Source organism: Carassius carassius, chromosome 5 (assembly GCF_963082965.1).
Source record: "Carassius carassius chromosome 5, fCarCar2.1, whole genome shotgun sequence".
Taxonomy (NCBI): domain Eukaryota; kingdom Metazoa; phylum Chordata; class Actinopteri; order Cypriniformes; family Cyprinidae; genus Carassius; species Carassius carassius.
In genome coordinates, this window is record NC_081759.1 from 12,239,996 (window position 1) to 12,257,448 (window position 17,453).

The following is a 17,453-nucleotide window of genomic DNA, read 5'->3' on the forward strand; positions in this document are numbered from 1 at the left end:
CCACACAGCCCCCCCAAGTTGAGGGGGCTTGGGGTGTACAATAAGTACACACCGGTTGGATGAAGCCCAAGGAACACCGGGGCGAATCATCCCGAGAAAGGGAACGAAGTGGAGCGCGTAACCCTTACCATACAGGATTTTAGAAAGTGCGCAGAGTCTTGCGTGCACACTTACCACTTTACGTGGATTTCAGAAAGTGCGCAGAGTCTTGCGTGCACACTTACCACTTTACGTGGATTTGAGAAAGTACACAGGCAAGCGTGTGTACTGAAAGGTTACCTGACAACCACAGTATGTGGGAGCTCACATTCAGAGAGGCCTGTGAAGCCTGCTACCTGATAACCACAATATGTGGGAGTTCATCTACAGAGAGGCCTAGAGAGGCTTACTATCTGTTACCAGATAACCACCTCAGTGGAAACTGAAAGCAATATGGAACTCAACTCCAGGGAGGCTTGGTGAGGCCTACCACCTGACATCCACAAATCGGGGGAGCTCGTATTTTCTTTATGAAACGCACAGTATGTGGGAGCTAAATCTCCAGGGAGGCCTGGTGAGGCCTACCACCTGGCAACCACAGTATGTGGGAGCTCGTCTTCAGAGAGACCTGATGAAGCCTACTATCTGAAAACCACAATGTGCTATTTAGTGGAACGCACAATATGTGGGAGCTAAATCTCCAGGGAGGCCTGGTGAGGCCTACCACCTGGCAACCACAGTATGTGGGAGCTCGTCTTCAGAGAGACCTGATGAAGCCTACTATCTGAAAACCACAATGTGCTATTTAGTGGAACGCACAATATGTGGGAGCTAAATCTCCAGGGAGGCCTGGTGAGGCCTACTACCTGGCAACCACAGTATGTGGGAGCTCGTCTTCAGAGAGACCTGGTGAAGCCTACTATCTGAAAAAAGCCACAACATGCTATTCCGTGGAAACGCATAGTATGTGGGAGCTAAATCTCCAGGGAGGCCTGGTGAGGCCTACTACCTGGCGACCACCGAACGTGGGAGCTCACCTTCAGAGAGACCTGGTGAAGCCTACTATCTGAAAACCACAATATGCTATTTAGTGGAGACGCACAGTATGTGGGAGCCAAATCTCCAGGGAGACCACCCAGCCCCTCATGTTGAGGGAAGCGATGCTTGAGGTGCATAACAAATACACACTGGTTGGATGAAGCCCAAGGAACACCGGGGGCGAATCATCCCAAGAAAGGGAACGAAGCGGAGCGCGTAACCCTTACCATACAGGATTTTAGAAAGTGCGCAGAGTCTTGCGTGCACACTTACCACTTTATGTGGATTTCAGAAAGTGCGCAGAGTCTTGCGTGCACACTTACCACTTATGTGGCTTTGAGAAAGTACACAGGCAAGCGTGTGTACAGAGAGGTTCCCAAGCATCGCAGAGGCGCTGGATCGCACGGGAGCGGTGAGCTCCAACCCTCTTTTCTAGGCGAGGGGAGCATCACCTCGCCAGGCGGCCCCTCAGAGGACGCAGTTCGAAGTTCCCTTGAAAGGGAACGTCTCAGGTTACGAATGTAACCATGGTTCCCTGAGAGGGAACGAGACACTGCGTCCTCTAGCCGGACATCTATGGAATTCCCTGCAGTGCTGTGCCAATTCTTTGGCCACCTAGCTACTGTAAGGAAACTCACAGAGATTGTTAGTAGACATATAACCACCAGCAACATAACGTCCATAAACAGGTAGAGCAAGGGTTACCTACTCACCCACCCTCCTGTACTGGAGTCCCGCTGTGGGGCGCCCCCTTCTGGTCCAGACCGTCAGTAAGGCGGTTGCTATGAACATAGAACCAACCAAAACATCATAGGTCCAGAAGGAGACTGTTATGTGAGAGACCGTCCACCTAACCTCGATCAGGTGGAAGCTGGTGGCTACAGGGGAATTAGGCAGGGGAGGACAAAAAACAGAGGTTAAAAACAGAGGTTAAAAACATCCGGAGCTACTAGGTCATACTACCGCTCTGACCCGGGCGAGGACGCTGCCTCGTCCGAATCACGTCCCTCAGACCCTGCTTACCGCTCCGTGACCCGCGGTTCCTCTTGCCCCTGCCCTTAGGCGGGGGAGGAGCGCGAGCCGCAACACTAGCCTTCTGCGCCCCTCTACGACCCTCAGATCGAGATGAGCCAGGACCCCTGAGTTGCTCGGGCTCGGACCTGGACCTTCGTGGAATGAAGGATTTAAAGGCCGCTGAGCGCGCCCTTGCCTCCCTGAACTTCCCGACCACCATCTCGATGGAGGTACCAAAAAGCTCAGAAGGCGAGACCGGAGCATCGAGAAGAAACCCCCTTTCTTCCTTCCCGATGTCAGCCAGGTTCACCCATAGATGTCTCTCCGTCACCACCATGGCCGCCATAGACCTGCCCATGGCGGAGGCGGCCTGCTTGGTAGCTCGGAGAGAGAGGTCTGTGGTGCGGCGCAGCTCGGCTACCTGGTCAGGTGAAAGGCCCTCACCTGTATCCAGGTCCTTCAGCAGGTCAGCCTGGTAGGCCTGGAGCACCGCCATCGTGTGCAGTGAAGCCACAGCCTGACCGGCTGCCGCGTATGACCTGCCATTTAAGCGGGATGTATCTTGGAGGGGCTTAGATGGCAAAGCGGGAGATTTAAGAGAGGATGTTTGCCCCACAGAGAGATAGCAAGCCAGCGTCTCTTCTACAGGGGGCATCCTCTCATAGCCGTTCTCATGCAAGCCCTCGATATTAGCATAGCTCGTATGCTGAAACCGGTGGATGCGAGAGGAAAACGGCCTCTTCCATTCCTTTTCGACTTCTGCATGCAAGTCAGGCAAGAATGGAAGGCTCACCTGGGCTGGAGGGCTATGGTCAGACAAGTACCGCTCAGCAAGGCGACCTCGTGGCGCCACCTTGCTGGCACGCTTCCATGGCAAATCTAATTTTGCCGTGGCGCGATCCATAACCTCTAACAGCTCCTCATACGCGGGACAGGAGGATTGAGAAGGCTCAGCCTCAGCTTCTTCACCACTCTCAGACATCTCCTGCTCTTCCTGGGTAGAACCCAGCAGAGCACTAACTTCAGTGTCAGAATGGGTTAATGATACCACATCTGCCTCTCGAAGTTCGCTCTCGTTCGCCGCCAGAGAGTGTGAAAAGGAAGGTCCCTCTCTACACTCCTCAGCGAGATCCATTTGTGATCCCCACGAGCTCATTCTCCTCCGTGCCTCGGCAACGGCGGGACCTGAGCCGCGGGATCCAGATGGCTGTCCCTCTTTCCTCGAAAAGAGAGACAAACGAGAGTGGAGCTTTCTCAGAGAGCAACGCTCGCAGTGCACGCAGACCGCCCCCTCAAGGACATCGCGCGCGTGCTCTTCGCCCAAACAAGAGACGCAAAGAGTGTGCGTGTCATCGGGTGTCAGATAACGCTGACACGGATGCACACACTGTCTAAACGCCTTGCTAGTGGAAGCCATGATGAAAACAGTAATAGATCGCTCTTACCGTTTTGGTCGTTTCTCAGATGCACGCTTCAAACAAAACAGTCAACTGAAGACGAAGAAGATAGTGACGGGTCCTACGGGCGCGTATTTATAGTCGCGCTGGTAGTGACGTCAGAGGCTGTCGCCGGCCAACACGTTGGCGTTTTTCAAAGTATGCTTCAGACACGGGTCACGACGAGGTGTTCCCCATAGTGTCCCCTCAGAGGACGCAGTTCGAAGTTCCCTTGAAAGGGAACTTATGTTAGGACTTCAATGCTCAAGATTGTCAGTTTACAGGTTTCTGAGACCAGTCATGTTAAAATAGTGCTTCTGGTCAAATGAAGTGAAATCTAGCCCAAATCTGCTCAAAAGCTTGTCTCTCTATGAGAGAAAGCTGCTTCATTCAATATTCAGTGCAAATCTTGCTAAACTGAAAGATGCTTATGCCTTATGAAATACAATGTTTTTGCAATGATTTAAGACAGTTTTTAATGTGTTAGAAGTTATATGCACAAAAACTTATGTTAGGACATCAATGCTCAAGATTGTCAGTTTACAGGTTTCTGAGACCAGTCATGTTAAAATAGTGCTTCTGTTCAAATGAAGTGAAATCTAGCCCAAATCTGCTCAAAAGCTTGTCTCTCTATGAGAGAAAGCTGCTTCATTCAATATAAAGTGCAAATCTTGCCAAACTGAAAGATGCTTATGCCTTATGAAATACAATGTTTTTGCAATGCTGTAAGACAGTTTTTAATGTGTTAGAAGTTATATGCACAAAAACTTATGTAAGGACTTCAATGCTCAAGATTGTCAGTTTACAGGTTTCTGAGACCAGTAATGTTAAAATAGTGCTTCTGGTCAAATGAAGTGAAATCTAGCCCAAATCTGCTCAAAAGCTTGTCTCTCTGTGAGAGAAAGCTGCTTCATTCAATATTCAGTGCAAATCTTGCTAAACTGAAAGATGCTTATGCCTTATGAAATACAATGTTTTTGCAATGCTGTAAGACAGTTTTTAATGTGTTAGAAGTTATATGCACAAAAACTTATGTTAAGACTTTAATACTCAAGATCGTCAGTTTACAGGTTTCTGAGACCAGTTATGTTGAAATAGTGCTTCTGTTCAAATGAAGTGAAATCTAGCCAAAATCTGCTCAAAAGCTTGTCTCTCTATGAGAGAAAGCTGCTTTATTCAATATTCAGTGCAAATCTTGCCAAACTGAAAGATGCTTATGTCTTATGAAATAAAATGATTTCTGGAATGCAGTGAGAGAGTTTTTAATGTGTTAGAAAGTTATATGCACAAAAACATATGTTTAGGACATCAATGCTCAAGATTGTCAGTTTACAGGTTTCTGAGACCAGTAATGTTAAAATAGTGCTTCTGGTCAAATGAAGTGAAATCTAGCCCAAATCTGCTCAAAAGCTTGTCTCTCTATGAGAGAAAGCTGCTTCATTCAATATTCAGTGCAAATCTTGCTAAACTGAAAGATGCTTATGCCTTATGAAATACAATGTTTTTGCAATGCTGTAAGACAGTTTTTAATGTGTTAGAAGTTATATGCACAAAAACTTATGTTAGGACATCAATGCTCAAGATTGTCAGTTTACAGGTTTCTGAGACCAGTTATGTTGAAATAGTGCTTCTGTTCAAATGAAGTGAAATCCAGCCCAAATCTGCTCAAAACCTTGTCTCTCTATGAGAAAAATCTGCTTTATTCAATATTCAGTGCAAATCTTGCCAAACTGAAAAATGCTTATGTCTTATGAAATAAAATGATTTCTGCAATGCAGTGAGACAGTTTTTAATGTGTTAGAAGTTATATGCACAAAAACATATGTTAGGACATCAATGCTCAAGATTGTCAGTTTACAGGTTTCTGAGACCAGTAATGTTAAAATAGTGCTTCTGTTCAAATGAAGTGAAACCATACCAAATCTGCTCAAAAGCTTGTCTCTCTATGAGAGAAAGCTGCTTCATTCAATATTCAGTGCAAATCTTGCTAAACTGAAAGATGCTTATGCCTTATGAAATACAATGTTTTTGCAATGCTGTAAGACAGTTTTTAATGTGTTAGAAGTTATATGCACCAAAACTTATGTTAGGACATCAATGCTCAAGATTGTCAGTTTACAGGTTTCTGAGACCAGTTATGTTGAAATAGTGCTTCTGTTCAAATGAAGTGAAATCTAGCCCAAATCTGCTCAAAACCTTGTCTCTCTATGAGAAAAAGCTGCTTTATTCAATATTCAGTGCAAATCTTGCCAAACTGAAAGATGCTTCTGTCTTATTAAATAAAATGATTTCTGCAATGCAGTGAGACAGTTTTTAATGTGTTAGAAGTTATATGCACAAAAACATATGTTAGGACATCAATGCTCAAGGTTGTCAGTTTACAGGTTTCTGAGACCAGTAATGTTAAAATAGTGCTTCTCTTCAAATGAAGTGAAACCATACCAAATCTGCTCAAAAGCTTGTCTCTCTATGAGAGAAAGCTGCTTCATTCAATATTCAGTGCAAATCTTGCTAAACTGAAAGATGCTTATGCCTTATGAAATACAATGTTTTTGCAATGCTGTAAGACAGTTTTTAATGTGTTAGAAGTTATATGCACCAAAACTTATGTTAGGACATCAATGCTCAAGATTGTCAGTTTACAGGTTTCTGAGACCAGTTATGTTGAAATAGTGCTTCTGTTCAAATGAAGTGAAATCTAGCCCAAATCTGCTCAAAAGCTTGTCTCTCTATGAGAGAAAGCTGCTTTATTCAATATTCAGTGCAAATCTTGCCAAACTGAAAGATGCTTATGTCTTATGAAATAAAATGGTTTCTGCAATGCAGTGAGACAGTTTTTAATGTGTTAGAAGTTATATGCACAAAAACTTATGTTAGGACTTCAATGCTCAAGATTGTCAGTTTACAGGTTTCTGAGACCAGTCATGTTAAAATAGTGCTTCTGGTCAAATGAAGTGAAATCTAGCCCAAATCTGCTCAAAAGCTTGTCTCTCTATGAGAGAAAGCTGCTTCATTCAATATTCAGTGCAAATCTTGCTAAACTGAAAGATGCTTATGCCTTATGAAATACAATGTTTTTGCAATGATTTAAGACAGTTTTTAATGTGTTAGAAGTTATATGCACAAAAACTTATGTTAGGACATCAATGCTCAAGATTGTCAGTTTACAGGTTTCTGAGACCAGTCATGTTAAAATAGTGCTTCTGTTCAAATGAAGTGAAATCTAGCCCAAATCTGCTCAAAAGCTTGTCTCTCTATGAGAGAAAGCTGCTTCATTCAATATAAAGTGCAAATCTTGCCAAACTGAAAGATGCTTATGCCTTATGAAATACAATGTTTTTGCAATGCTGTAAGACAGTTTTTAATGTGTTAGAAGTTATATGCACAAAAACTTATGTAAGGACTTCAATGCTCAAGATTGTCAGTTTACAGGTTTCTGAGACCAGTAATGTTAAAATAGTGCTTCTGGTCAAATGAAGTGAAATCTAGCCCAAATCTGCTCAAAAGCTTGTCTCTCTGTGAGAGAAAGCTGCTTCATTCAATATTCAGTGCAAATCTTGCTAAACTGAAAGATGCTTATGCCTTATGAAATACAATGTTTTTGCAATGCTGTAAGACAGTTTTTAATGTGTTAGAAGTTATATGCACAAAAACTTATGTTAAGACTTTAATACTCAAGATCGTCAGTTTACAGGTTTCTGAGACCAGTTATGTTGAAATAGTGCTTCTGTTCAAATGAAGTGAAATCTAGCCAAAATCTGCTCAAAAGCTTGTCTCTCTATGAGAGAAAGCTGCTTTATTCAATATTCAGTGCAAATCTTGCCAAACTGAAAGATGCTTATGTCTTATGAAATAAAATGATTTCTGGAATGCAGTGAGAGAGTTTTTAATGTGTTAGAAAGTTATATGCACAAAAACATATGTTTAGGACATCAATGCTCAAGATTGTCAGTTTACAGGTTTCTGAGACCAGTAATGTTAAAATAGTGCTTCTGGTCAAATGAAGTGAAATCTAGCCCAAATCTGCTCAAAAGCTTGTCTCTCTATGAGAGAAAGCTGCTTCATTCAATATTCAGTGCAAATCTTGCTAAACTGAAAGATGCTTATGCCTTATGAAATACAATGTTTTTGCAATGCTGTAAGACAGTTTTTAATGTGTTAGAAGTTATATGCACAAAAACTTATGTTAGGACATCAATGCTCAAGATTGTCAGTTTACAGGTTTCTGAGACCAGTTATGTTGAAATAGTGCTTCTGTTCAAATGAAGTGAAATCTAGCCCAAATCTGCTCAAAACCTTGTCTCTCTATGAGAAAAAGCTGCTTTATTCAATATTCAGTGCAAATCTTGCCAAACTGAAAAATGCTTATGTCTTATGAAATAAAATGATTTCTGCAATGCAGTGAGACAGTTTTTAATGTGTTAGAAGTTATATGCACAAAAACATATGTTAGGACATCAATGCTCAAGATTGTCAGTTTACAGGTTTCTGAGACCAGTAATGTTAAAATAGTGCTTCTGTTCAAATGAAGTGAAACCATACCAAATCTGCTCAAAAGCTTGTCTCTCTATGAGAGAAAGCTGCTTCATTCAATATTCAGTGCAAATCTTGCTAAACTGAAAGATGCTTATGCCTTATGAAATACAATGTTTTTGCAATGCTGTAAGACAGTTTTTAATGTGTTAGAAGTTATATGCACCAAAACTTATGTTAGGACATCAATGCTCAAGATTGTCAGTTTACAGGTTTCTGAGACCAGTTATGTTGAAATAGTGCTTCTGTTCAAATGAAGTGAAATCTAGCCCAAATCTGCTCAAAAGCTTGTCTCTCTATGAGAGAAAGCTGCTTTATTCAATATTCAGTGCAAATCTTGCCAAACTGAAAGATGCTTATGTCTTATGAAATAAAATGGTTTCTGCAATGCAGTGAGACAGTTTTTAATGTGTTAGAAGTTATATGCACAAAAACTTATGTTAGGACTTCAATGCTCAAGATTGTCAGTTTACAGGTTTCTGAGACCAGTCATGTTAAAATAGTGCTTCTGGTCAAATGAAGTGAAATCTAGCCCAAATCTGCTCAAAAGCTTGTCTCTCTATGAGAGAAAGCTGCTTCATTCAATATAAAGTGCAAATCTTGCCAAACTGAAAGATGCTCATGCCTTATGAAATACAATGTTTTTGCAATGCTGTAAGACAGTTTTTAATGTGTTAGAAGTTATATGCACAAAAACTTATGTAAGGACTTCAATGCTCAAGATTGTCAGATTACAGGTTTCTGAGACCAGTAATGTTAAAATAGTGCTTCTGGTCAAATGAAGTGAAATCTAGCCCAAATCTGCTCAAAAGCTTGTCTCTCTGTGAGAGAAAGCTGCTTCATTCAATATTCAGTGCAAATCTTGCTAAACTGAAAGATGCTTATGCCTTATGAAATACAATGTTTTTGCAATGCTGTAAGACAGTTTTTAATGTGTTAGAAGTTATATGCACAAAAACTTATGTTAGGACTTCAATACTCAAGATCGTCAGTTTACAGGTTTCTGAAACCAGTTATGTTGAAATAGTGCTTCTGTTCAAATGAAGTGAAATCTAGCCCAAATCTGCTCAAAAGCTTGTCTCTCTATGAGAGAAAGCTGCTTTATTCAATATTCAGTGCAAATCTTGCCAAACTGAAAGATGCTTATGTCTTATGAAATAAAATGATTTCTGGAATGCAGTGAGAGAGTTTTTAATGTGTTAGAAAGTTATATGCACAAAAACATATGTTTAGGACATCAATGCTCAAGATTGTCAGTTTAAAGGTTTCTGAGACCAGTAATGTTAAAATAGTGCTTCTGGTCAAATGAAGTGAAATCTAGCCCAAATCTGCTCAAAAGCTTGTCTCTCTATGAGAGAAAGCTGCTTCATTCAATATTCAGTGCAAATCTTGCTAAACTGAAAGATGCTTATGCCTTATGAAATACAATGTTTTTGCAATGCTGTAAGACAGTTTTTAATGTGTTAGAAGTTATATGCACAAAAACTTATGTTAGGACATCAATGCTCAAGATTGTCAGTTTACAGGTTTCTGAGACCAGTTATGTTGAAATAGTGCTTCTGTTCAAATGAAGTGAAATCTAGCCCAAATCTGCTCAAAACCTTGTCTCTCTATGAGAAAAAGCTGCTTTATTCAATATTCAGTGCAAATCTTGCCAAACTGAAAGATGCTTATGTCTTATTAAATAAAATGATTTCTGCAATGCAGTGAGACAGTTTTTAATGTGTTAGAAGTTATATGCACAAAAACATATGTTAGGACATCAATGCTCAAGGTTGTCAGTTTACAGGTTTCTGAGACCAGTAATGTTAAAATAGTGCTTCTCTTCAAATGAAGTGAAACCATACCAAATCTGCTCAAAAGCTTGTCTCTCTATGAGAGAAAGCTGCTTCATTCAATATTCAGTGCAAATCTTGCTAAACTGAAAGATGCTTATGCCTTATGAAATACAATGTTTTTGCAATGCTGTAAGACAGTTTTTAATGTGTTAGAAGTTATATGCACCAAAACTTATGTTAGGACATCAATGCTCAAGATTGTCAGTTTACAGGTTTCTGAGACCAGTTATGTTGAAATAGTGCTTCTGTTCAAATGAAGTGAAATCTAGCCCAAATCTGCTCAAAAGCTTGTCTCTCTATGAGAGAAAGCTGCTTTATTCAATATTCAGTGCAAATCTTGCCAAACTGAAAGATGCTTATGTCTTATGAAATAAAATGGTTTCTGCAATGCAGTGAGACAGTTTTTAATGTGTTAGAAGTTATATGCACAAAAACTTATGTTAGGACTTCAATGCTCAAGATTGTCAGTTTACAGGTTTCTGAGACCAGTCATGTTAAAATAGTGCTTCTGGTCAAATGAAGTGAAATCTAGCCCAAATCTGCTCAAAAGCTTGTCTCTCTATGAGAGAAAGCTGCTTCATTCAATTTTCAGTGCAAATCTTGCTAAACTGAAAGATGCTTATGCCTTATGAAATACAATGTTTTTGCAATGATTTAAGACAGTTTTTAATGTGTTAGAAGTTATATGCACAAAAACTTATGTTAGGACATCAATGCTCAAGATTGTCAGTTTACAGGTTTCTGAGACCAGTCATGTTAAAATAGTGCTTCTGTTCAAATGAAGTGAAATCTAGCCCAAATCTGCTCAAAAGCTTGTCTCTCTATGAGAGAAAGCTGCTTCATTCAATATAAAGTGCAAATCTTGCCAAACTGAAAGATGCTTATGCCTTATGAAATACAATGTTTTTGCAATGCTGTAAGACAGTTTTTAATGTGTTAGAAGTTATATGCACAAAAACTTATGTAAGGACTTCAATGCTCAAGATTGTCAGTTTACAGGTTTCTGAGACCAGTAATGTTAAAATAGTGCTTCTGGTCAAATGAAGTGAAATCTAGCCCAAAGCTGCTTCATTCAATATTCAGTGCAAATCTTGCTAAACTGAAAGATGCTTATGCCTTATGAAATACAATGTTTTTGCAATGCTGTAAGACAGTTTTTAATGTGTTAGAAGTTATATGCACAAAAACTTATGTTAAGACTTTAATACTCAAGATCGTCAGTTTACAGGTTTCTGAGACCAGTTATGTTGAAATAGTGCTTCTGTTCAAATGAAGTGAAATCTAGCCAAAATCTGCTCAAAAGCTTGTCTCTCTATGAGAGAAAGCTGCTTTATTCAATATTCAGTGCAAATCTTGCCAAACTGAAAGATGCTTATGTCTTATGAAATAAAATGATTTCTGGAATGCAGTGAGAGAGTTTTTAATGTGTTAGAAAGTTATATGCACAAAAACATATGTTTAGGACATCAATGCTCAAGATTGTCAGTTTACAGGTTTCTGAGACCAGTAATGTTAAAATAGTGCTTCTGGTCAAATGAAGTGAAATCTAGCCCAAATCTGCTCAAAAGCTTGTCTCTCTATGAGAGAAAGCTGCTTCATTCAATATTCAGTGCAAATCTTGCTAAACTGAAAGATGCTTATGCCTTATGAAATACAATGTTTTTGCAATGCTGTAAGACAGTTTTTAATGTGTTAGAAGTTATATGCACAAAAACTTATGTTAGGACATCAATGCTCAAGATTGTCAGTTTACAGGTTTCTGAGACCAGTTATGTTGAAATAGTGCTTCTGTTCAAATGAAGTGAAATCTAGCCCAAATCTGCTCAAAACCTTGTCTCTCTATGAGAAAAAGCTGCTTCATTCAATATTCAGTGCAAATCTTGCCAAACTGAAAGATGCTTATGTCTTATGAAATAAAATGATTTCTGCAATGCAGTGAGACAGTTTTTAATGTGTTAGAAGTTATATGCACAAAAACATATGTTAGGACATCAATGCTCAAGATTGTCAGTTTACAGGTTTCTGAGACCAGTAATGTTAAAATAGTGCTTCTGTTCAAATGAAGTGAAACCATACCAAATCTGCTCAAAAGCTTGTCTCTCTATGAGAGAAAGCTGCTTCATTCAATATTCAGTGCAAATCTTGCTAAACTGAAAGATGCTTATGCCTTATGAAATACAATGTTTTTGCAATGCTGTAAGACAGTTTTTAATGTGTTAGAAGTTATATGCACCAAAACTTATGTTAGGACATCAATGCTCAAGATTGTCAGTTTACAGGTTTCTGAGACCAGTTATGTTGAAATAGTGCTTCTGTTCAAATGAAGTGAAATCTAGCCCAAATCTGCTCAAAAGCTTGTCTCTCTATGAGAGAAAGCTGCTTTATTCAATATTCAGTGCAAATCTTGCCAAACTGAAAGATGCTTATGTCTTATGAAATAAAATGGTTTCTGCAATGCAGTGAGACAGTTTTTAATGTGTTAGAAGTTATATGCACAAAAACTTATGTTAGGACTTCAATGCTCAAGATTGTCAGTTTACAGGTTTCTGAGACCAGTCATGTTAAAATAGTGCTTCTGGTCAAATGAAGTGAAATCTAGCCCAAATCTGCTCAAAAGCTTGTCTCTCTATGAGAGAAAGCTGCTTCATTCAATATTCAGTGCAAATCTTGCTAAACTGAAAGATGCTTATGCCTTATGAAATACAATGTTTTTGCAATGATTTAAGACAGTTTTTAATGTGTTAGAAGTTATATGCACAAAAACTTATGTTAGGACATCAATGCTCAAGATTGTCAGTTTACAGGTTTCTGAGACCAGTTATGTTGAAATAGTGCTTCTGTTCAAATGAAGTGAAATCTAGCCCAAATCTGCTCAAAAGCTTGTCTCTCTATGAGAGAAAGCTGCTTCATTCAATATTCAGTGCAAATCTTGCTAAACTGAAAGATGCTTATGCCTTATGAAATACAATGTTTTTGCAATGATTTAAGACAGTTTTTAATGTGTTAGAAGTTATATGCACAAAAACTTATGTTAGGACATCAATGCTCAAGATTGTCAGTTTACAGGTTTCTGAGACCAGTCATGTTAAAATAGTGCTTCTGTTCAAATGAAGTGAAATCTAGCCCAAATCTGCTCAAAAGCTTGTCTCTCTATGAGAGAAAGCTGCTTCATTCAATATAAAGTGCAAATCTTGCCAAACTGAAAGATGCTTATGCCTTATGAAATACAATGTTTTTGCAATGCTGTAAGACAGTTTTTAATGTGTTAGAAGTTATATGCACAAAAACTTATGTAAGGACTTCAATGCTCAAGATTGTCAGTTTACAGGTTTCTGAGACCAGTAATGTTAAAATAGTGCTTCTGGTCAAATGAAGTGAAATCTAGCCCAAATCTGCTCAAAAGCTTGTCTCTCTGTGAGAGAAAGCTGCTTCATTCAATATTCAGTGCAAATCTTGCTAAACTGAAAGATGCTTATGGCTTATGAAATACAATGTTTTTGCAATGCTGTAAGACAGTTTTTAATGTGTTAGAAGTTATATGCACAAAAACATATGTTAGGACATCAATGCTCAAGATTGTCAGTTTACAGGTTTCTGAGACCAGTAATGTTAAAATAGTGCTTCTGTTCAAATGAAGTGAAATCTAGCCCAAATCTGCTCAAAAGCTTGTCTCTCTATGAGAGAAAGCTGCTTCATTCAATATACAGTGCAAATCTTGCCAAACTGAAAGATGCTTATGCCTTATGAAATACAATGTTTTTGCAATGCTGTAAGACAGTTTTTAATGTGTTAGAAGTTATATGCACAAAAACTTATGTAAGGACTTCAATTCTCAAGATTGTCAGTTTACAGGTTTCTGAGACCAGTTATGTTGAAATAGTGCTTCTGTTCAAATGAAGTGAAATCTAGCCCAAATCTGCTCAACAGCTTGTCTCTTTATGAGAGAAAGCTGCTTCATTCAATATTCAGTGCAAATCTTGCCAAACTGAAAGATGCTTATGTCTTATGAAATAAAATGATTTCTGCAATGCAGTGAGACAGTTTTTAATGTGTTAGAAGTTATATGCACAAAAACATATGTTAGGACATCAATGCTCAAGATTGTCAGTTTACAGGTTTCTGAGACCAGTAATGTTAAAATAGTGCTTCTGTTCAAATGAAGTGAAATGTAGCCCAAATCTGCTCAAAAGCTTGTCTCTCTATGAGAGAAAGCTGTTTCATTCAATATTCAGTGCAAATCTTGCTAAACTGAAAGATGCTTATGCCTTATGAAATACAATGTTTTTGCAATGCTGTAAGACAGTTTTTAATGTGTTAGAAGTTATATGCACAAAAACTTATATTAGGACTTAAATGCTCAAGATTGTCAGTTTACAGGTTTCTGAGACCAGTTATGTTGAAATAGTGCTTTTGTTCAAATGAAGTGAAATCTAGCCCAAATCTGCTCAAAAGCTTGTCTCTCTATGAGAGAAAGCTGCTTCATTCAATATTCAGTGCAAATCTTGCCAAACTGAAAGATGCTTATGTCTTATGAAATACAATATTTTTGCAATGCTGTAAGACAGATTTTAATGTGTTAGAAGTTATATGCACAAAAACTTATGTTAGGACATCAATGCTCAAGATTGTCAGTTTACAGGTTTCTGAGACCAGTAATGTTGAAATAGTGCTTCTGTTCAAATGAAGTGAAATCTAGCCCAAATCTGCTCAAAAGCTTGTCTCTCTATGAGAGAAAGCTGCTTCATTTAATATTCAGTGCAAATCTTGCCAAACTGAAAGATGCTTATGCCTTATGAAATACAATGTTTTTGCAATGCTGTAAGACAGTTTTTAATGTGTTAGAAGTTATATGCACAAAAACTTATGTAAGGACTTCAATTCTCAAGATTGTCAGTTTACAGGTTTCTGAGACCAGTTATGTTGAAATAGTGCTTCTGTTCAAATGAAGTGAAATCTAGCCCAAATCTGCTCAAAAGCTTGTCTCTCTATGAGAGAAAGCTGCTTCATTCAATATTCAGTGCAAATCTTGCCAAACTGAAAGATGCTTATATCTTATGAAATAAAATGATTTCTGCAATGCAGTGAGACAGTTTTTAATGTGTTAGAAGTTATATGCACAAAAACTTATGTTAGGACTTAAATGCTCAAGATTGTCAGTTTACAGGTTTCTGAGACCAGTTATGTTGAAATAGTGCTTCTATTCAAATGAAGTGAAATCTAGCCCAAATCTGCTCAAAAGCTTGTCTCTCTATGAGAGAAAGCTGCTTCATTCAATATTCAGTGCAAATCTTGCCAAACTGAAAGATGCTTATATCTTATGAAATAAAATGATTTCTGCAATGCAGTGAGACAGTTTTTAATGTGTTAGAAGTTATATGCACAAAAACTTATGTAAGGACTTCAATTCTCAAGATTGTCAGTTTACAGGTTTCTGAGACCAGTTATGTTGAAATAGTGCTTCTGTTCAAATGAAGTGAAATCTAGCCCAAATCTGCTCAAAAGCTTGTCTCTCTATGAGAGAAAGCTGCTTCATTCAATATTCAGTGCAAATCTTGCCAAACTGAAAGATGCTTATATCTTATGAAATAAAATGATTTCTGCAATGCAGTGAGACAGTTTTTAATGTGTTAGAAGTTATATGCACAAAAACTTATGTTAGGACTTAAATGCTCAAGATTGTCAGTTTACAGGTTTCTGAGACCAGTTATGTTGAAATAGTGCTTCTATTCAAATGAAGTGAAATCTAGCCCAAATCTGCTCAAAAGCTTGTCTCTCTAGAGAGAAAGCTGCTTCATTCAATATTCAGTGCAAATCTTGCCAAACTGAAAGATGCTTATGTCTTATGAAATACAATGTTTTTGCACATGCTGTAAGACAGTTTTTAATGTGTTAGAAGTTATATGCACAAAAACATATGTTAGGACATCAATGCTCAAGATTGTCAGTTTACAGGTTTCTGAGACCAGTTATGTTGAAATAGTGCTTCTGGTCAAATGAAGTGAAATCTAGCCCAAATCTGCTCAAAAGCTTGTCTCTCTATGAGAGAAAGCTGCTTCATTCAATATTCAGTGCAAATCTTGCCAAACTGAAAGATGCTTATGTCTTATAAAATAAAATGATTTCTGCAATGCAGTTAGACAGTTTTTAATGTGTTAGAAGTTATATGCACAAAAACATATGTTAGGACTTCAATGCTCAAGATTGTCAGTTTACAGGTTTCTGAGACCAGTAATGTTAAAATAGTGCTTCTGTTCAAATGAAGTGAAACCATACCAAATCTGCTCAAAAGCTTGTCTCTCTATGAGAGAAAGCTGCTTCATTCAATATTCAGTGCAAATCTTGCTAAACTGAAAGATGCTTATGCCTTATGAAATACAATGTTTTTGCAATGCTGTAAGACAGTTTTTAATGTGTTAGAAGTTATATGCACAAAAACTTATGTTAGGACATCAATGCTCAAGATTGTCAGTTTACAGGTTTCTGAGACCAGTTATGTTGAAATAGTGCTTCTGTTCAAATGAAGTGAAATCTAGCCCAAATCTGCTCAAAAGCTTGTCTCTCTATGAGAGAAAGCTGCTTTATTCAATATTCAGTGCAAATCTTGCCAAACTGAAAGATGCTTATGTCTTATGAAATAAAATTATTTCTGCAATGCAGTGAGACAGTTTTTAATGTGTTAGAAGTTATATGCACAAAAACTTATGTTAGGACTTCAATGCTCAAGATTGTCAGCTTACAGGTTTCTGAGACCAGTAATGTTAAATTAGTGCTTCTGTTCAAATGAAGTGAAATCTAGCCCAAATCTGCTCAAAAGCTTGTCTCTCTAAGAGAGAAAGCTGCTTCATTCAATATTCAGTGCAAATCTTGCCGAACTGAAAGATGCTTATGTCCTATGAAATACAATGTTTTTGCAATGCTGTAAGACAGTTTTTAATGTGTTAGAAGTTATATGCACAAAAACATATGTTAGGACATCAATGCTCAAGATTGTCAGTTTACAGGTTTCTGAGACCAGTAATGTTAAAATAGTGCTTCTGTTCAAATGAAGTGAAATCTAGCCCAAATCTGCTCAAAAGCTTGTCTCTCTATGAGAGAAAGCTGCTTCATTCATTATACAGTGCAAATCTTGCCAAACTGAAAGATGCTTATGCCTTATGAAATACAATGTTTTTGCAATGCTGTAAGACAGTTTTTAATGTGTTAGAAGTTATATGCACAAAAACTTATTTAAGGACTTCAATTCTCAAGATTGTCAGTTTACAGGTTTCTGAGACCAGTTATTTTGAAATAGTGCTTCTGTTCAAATGAAGTGAAATCTAGCCCAAATCTGCTCAAAAGCTTGTCTCTCTATGAGAGAAAGCTGCTTCATTCAATATTCAGTGCAAATCTTGCCAAACTGAAAGATGCTTATATCTTATGAAATAAAATGATTTCTGCAATGCAGTGAGACAGTTTTTAATGTGTTAGAAGTTATATGCACAAAAACTTATGTTAGGACTTAAATGCTCAAGATTGTCAGTTTACAGGTTTCTGAGACCAGTTATGTTGAAATAGTGCTTCTATTCAAATGAAGTGAAATCTAGCCCAAATCTGCTCAAAAGCTTGTCTCTCTAGA